The sequence below is a fragment of the Charadrius vociferus genome, unplaced genomic scaffold (assembly GCF_000708025.1).
Source record: "Charadrius vociferus isolate BGI_N301 unplaced genomic scaffold, ASM70802v2 scaffold192, whole genome shotgun sequence".
NCBI lineage: Eukaryota > Metazoa > Chordata > Aves > Charadriiformes > Charadriidae > Charadrius > Charadrius vociferus.
This window is the reverse complement of record NW_009647437.1, coordinates 1531909-1537519: the sequence shown is the minus strand read 5'-3', so window position 1 is coordinate 1537519 and position 5611 is coordinate 1531909. Positions and strand designations below refer to the sequence as shown.

General features: G+C 36.1%; 1 protein-coding gene across 1 annotated transcript in view; it reads right to left on the bottom strand.

Moving 5' to 3' along the window:
- PPM1B (protein phosphatase, Mg2+/Mn2+ dependent, 1B) overlaps positions 1 to 5246 on the bottom strand; it is a 37314-nt gene extending 32068 nt beyond the window's left edge. Inside the window, exon 1 of the mRNA XM_009880640.1 lies at positions 5096 to 5246. The gene's annotated coding sequence lies outside the window, so the exon portion shown is untranslated. The remainder of the gene's footprint in view (positions 1 to 5095) is intronic.
- Positions 5247 to 5611: the final 365 nt, after the last annotated feature.

The window sequence follows — 5611 nt, the reverse complement described above, 5'->3', positions numbered from 1 at the left end:
CTACATATTTATATTTAATAGGCAGAAATATTTACTTGCTGGTTGTCATAAAGGCGGCCAAAATGTAATTAGATAATAAAGGTCTAAAAGTCATAACCTAAGTTTTTGTAGGTACTAAAAAATAATTTTCAGATCACGTTAGTTTCAAAGAGAACACCAGAACTACACTAATACCTTGATGGCCAACAGTCCCCAAAGGCAATAACATATCTTTTTATATAATGAGAATGGTCCAACATCAATCTTTTGGGCTTAGGTCAGAAAAGTGTACTGCAAAATATCTCTTCCTCAGAAGGATTCACTCAACGGGCGAGTCATTTTTAATAAGTCTGCGCTGTGGAAAAGAAACAGTGCCAGAGTTTCCTGTTACAAAACACATGTGCTCCTGCTATAAAAAAAGACTGACGTTTCAACAGAGAAAAAGCTGCAGTAGATATCAAAGATGTCAGTGACGAATAAATAATCAAAATATATGTGACAAACAATTTCAAAGCTTATTGAAAGTGCAGGAAGAAATAACTTTTCCAGTTTAAGTCAAAAATTCAAACTTAGCCTTGGCAGAAAGCTCTCTGTCTTCATCTTTCTCTCTCTCTCTAGTGTGTATGTATATGCATACACACATCGTACACATTACTTTTGTCTACACAAACCGTAGGTAGCTTTGACATTAATAAAGATTCCCTGTACCCTTGAATTTACACTAAAGAGAGCAACAGAATATTGCAAATAATATTTTACTAATCTTATGCTTACTTACAATATACTATCATTATTTTATCACCATAGTGACTTTATACTGTCTATTTCTACTATACATATACTAAATACAAGTTCATTTGATGAGTGATACCAGCTTTAAAGATCTTTATTTTTAGTCCCAGAAAACTTGGGATTGCTTTTGATTTACTGACCTTAAAAATGCTGGCACTAAATAAATTTACATCAGGCAAATAGTTATTGAATTTTTGAGCAAGAGCTCTACTTGAAGCTTGGCTGTAACAGCTACTCTAACTATGTAGTTAGAAGTACTGGAAGAGTCAAAATCAATTATTGGAATCTAAGAATGAGATCTGAATATTTTACTTTCACTTAAAAATTGACTACATAAAAGGACAGTGATTATCATTTGTGTCCACTCACTATGGGGTTTGTTTGTTTTGATTTCGTTTGTTTGTTTGGGGTTTTTTTTTTGTTTTTAAATAATCTCTGGCCTTGGGAGTCACCACCAGGAAGGAAGGATCTCAGCTTACCAAGGATACTGACTCAAAGAAATTAATTTAAGTATCAATGTAAACCTTTAATATAGAGCCTACTATCAAAAACTTTTCCTTCCAGGATGACATGGAAGAAGCCTAAAAGGCTTTTAAACCAGGAATTTCAAAAATTTTGCAAGTTATCCCCATCACTAGGTAAAACACATACGTAGGAGCTACAGCTGTAACTTTGAAATTAATTTCCATCTCTATTATTACAACAGTTAGGGGAAAAGAAACAATAACAAAAATCACACAACCACACCACCACCACACTACTTTTAAACCAGCAAGTTAAAAACATAACGAAGATTTGGGAATGTGCTTCAGGTATTTTAAACTGGTCTGGAGGTACAAAACAATCACAAGCGTAATTTAACACGGTGGATTCACATCTATTTTCAATGTCACTAGCAACACCTGAAAACATTATCGCTTCTGCTCTGCCTCAGCTACTCACCACTACATTGTGCCAGCAATTTCTTTTCTTTCAGAACTGCTGGCTGAGACATTTTTTGCCCTTACTCTTTGAATTGTTTCACTGAAGAGGTGCAAAGTTAGCTTTAGTATTTTGAAACTTTGACTGCAGTGGGTTTAGAAGCCAGCAGCTTAGACAGCAGATTCAAGGGGGCAGTAACCTTCAACAAGGAAGACACTGGGGGAAAAATAGAAAGGAGAACCAGGAGCTAGATTAAGGGCTATAACCTTTTTAGCTATGTTGTTAACAGCAGAGAAACATGTATGCTCATGGCCTTTTCAAAGGTTCATTTCATACTCTGCTTTTTGCACCTTATTAAAACACGGATAAAGCTAGGTAACTGCAGATCTTCAAACTCAGCTTATATGGCAACTGTCTGTCTCTCGTGGACAAGCTGCACACTTCTATGCCATGGCTTCTTATTTTTCTGCCACACAGTTTGGTAGGTGCAAAGTCAGAGATCACACCTCAGCTATTCAAGATGACAGAAAGCTTTAAAGTGGACTCTGAATCTAGCTTTGCAATCACAGCATGTAGTACAAAGCCATCAGTGCCCAGACTGATGCATTTTTACAGTCACCAAGCCTTTATCATGCAGCTTCTCCCTTACGTAAGTTACAGAAGTTGACTTCACACAGATTTGTGGCCAAATAAAAGCTTAAAAAAAATATGCAGTGTTCTTCCTAGTTAGCTACACATAATTCTGTGCTTGCCAGACAACTAGGAGCCCTTAGTTGACTTTGGCATCATAGCTAAGGACTTACTAAAGAGGAATGAAGTGTCATTCTCAATAAGATACACACTACTGTAGTCAATCTCTTCATTAATATTTCTCATCCTTTTTTTCCAAGTAACAATTTCAGGTTTTCTTTAACAAGACTCTCTCTGAACACTATTAAGTCTGGGAAATTCAATCCCCTTTGTTATCTGAAAACAGTTTATCTGATTTACAGATTAACCGTACAAAAAGTGATACACAAGATACATAAATACCCAGGCTGGTTCACCAAGTACAACATCATTGGTCCCAGCCAGTGCAAAGCAAACACACTATTGCTTCTAGCACCTCCATGGTAGCAGAATGAAGGCTAAAGTCTGTAAGAGACAAGACAGCTCTGTGTAAGTCAGTATTCATGCTCTGGTACCCTCTTCTTGAAGTAGGAGTTTGGTGCACTGGCACCAGAGTAAAATGGGCCTACTTGATTAAACCAGGTATTACCTGTTCAAGCTGATTAACCCTGAAGCAATATTTTGCCCTTAACTCAAACTCTGCAACAAGGTGTGGCTTTATGATACCACCTGGAAGACGGCACTGTACTTGCTTTTGTCCCTACTGACCGTACCACGACCAGATTTATATTCCACAATATTAACTGAAATTCCTTTTGTTTGCCTGCATCCAGTCATACTTCTTGTAGCCAATAAGCATGTTCTCACTTCTTTACTGGGCTATTCAACAGATGCACTTGTGGCACTTGAATACTAGAAAGCAATACTTCTTCCCTAATAAAGTGTATAGCTATTTCTATGCAGAATCTTTTTTTTTTTGTTCTCTAAATTCAACCAAGAGACCAACTATTTTGAGTTAAATTTAGTTTGCTCTTTTTCAATCATCAATCTAACCACCATTTTTATTAAAAAAATAGCACCTAAGATTTTGAAGAAAGAGCGCCAGTGTTTAGCCAATACATTACCAGTATTAAAATCAATGAATTTTTTTACTCATTAGTAAAAAGCTGTTTGTCACTAAAAATGAGTTCTCCCTTATTCTAAATTTAGGCATTTAAGACAAGTTATTCTCTTACCTTTTCAGTGTTTGTTTACCAAAAGCTTCAGGTGCATTTTTGCGAGAATAGGGCAGCAATTAATCACCAATTCATATGATCAATAAATTGTTCCTAAACTGGTCCAAAAGACCAGAATAAGTGTTCTGCAGCAGGTCTGCAGAACCACAGCAAAACACTAAACCATTCATTTACATAATTGAGGGATGACCTGATGATTCACACAAATCTGAGGAAGTCAAACACAAGGGTTGGGCTAGATGAATACTAGAGGTCCATTCCAACATAAATTAGTCTATGACTTGCACAGCATAAGAGTTGTGCCTTTTTTCAACCTGTTACATCACTGCAAATTAAAGTAAAGACATAGTGACAAAAACACCCAAACACTAAAAACCAACCCCAAAACACATTTGAACCTTTCTTTCACTGTAGCAGAAGAACAATTAGCGCTACTTTATTGGCACAACCTGTCAACTGACCTATGCATCACCTAACTTCAGAATAAGACATATTAGACTGCTACATACCAACAGTCCAGCCTCTTCCCCTGCCACTGTTGACAAGTGCAGCCTAAGGCAAGCAACTTGTTCTGTCGAAGATACCAAAATGTGGAATCAAGACTGAAAGCCCTTAACCTGATCATAATTCTGCAGATTCAGCACGTGCATTAAAGCTATTTCATGGATAGTCTTCAAAACACTCCCCATTTTAAAATAGAACTAAGTTATTCAGAAACATTCAACCCAAAATATGCAGTCTCTGTGACAGGTATTTATGGTTGTGTGATTGTGTGGTTTGTTTGTTTGTTTTTTTTTAATTAATATAGTTTTGTAGCATTTAATTTATCTTTTTTTTTTTTTAAAAAGTCAGAGTAAAAGAACATTGACTTTTAGTGCCCTACACACGAGTTTAGAAGATAGCAACTGAGTAGTGGGACAAGAGTTACCTCCATTGTTGTCAGTTAAGTTATGATACAAAACCAGCAACCAAAACATTTTCACTGACCTGGAAGATGACATCAACCTTTACCCTTGAAAACGCAATTCAAGGGTTGAAGCTACAGTGGACTTGTAATAAAAATTTAGAGATTTTCTGTAACCAACTAAAAAAAGGTAACTTCAGCAGTACTGCTGTGCTTAGCACATTTAAGGAAATAGAGAGCTTGAAAGAAAGCCACACACAGATGCTAAGCTGATCTCAACACACCGTGGCAGAACTCTTCATGACTTTTACTGACTGACACTGTACATACAGTCTTCTGTGTGAGAAAACACCTTCCTCAAAAACTGGGTCAGCACACACTTAGGTGTTGAAAAATTATATTTTTTTCCCATTTATTAACAGTGCTTTGTACTATAGCAGAGAGAAGCTATACTTTAAGCTATATTTCCTCCCTATTAAAAATAAGATTAATCAAAATTCAAATGCATTTAAAGAAAAAACATATCCTTTTATCCAATCTATTCTGAAATTTCTGTTAAATTCTTGGTCAATTACAAGTTGCAAATTAAAACACAGTCAAAGTAAAAGCGATTATACCTTCCCATAAATTTCCAAGCGGCAGAATTTTTTCTTACCTGTGACTGAAACCTTGTCAAGGTTCTAGTTCAGTGCTGAAAGAATTAGTTTACATTCCTTTAAGAAGCACACAACAGAATGACTTGCAAAACCTTGAGATAACAGTACAGGACACATCTGCTTTATTTTGATATTTCCTAGAAAGAAACAAAGAAAGTCGTTAGCTACTCCAGATGGTTTACAACAGATTTGTACATTAATTTCTTCATGAATACAACTTTTTCCTAAATAGAAGTGCTTGAACTACAGCTACGCCTGGATGTCAAAAGTCCTTTCAGTACTGTCTCTAAACACCATATTAAAGATTCATGCTAACAAAGAATCAGATTTATTTTTTTTCCCCCGTTTCCTTCACCAGCACAGACTAGCACTTAAAAGGCCATGTAGCCTATTACCTGGCATTCAAGTTTCTAAATTCAGTAACAGAAGGAATAGCTTTTGCATGCTTACTAACGTAACAGTGTTATTTGCTTAACTTTATTCACCTGCTCAAGTGACAAGAGTACACTCCTTGG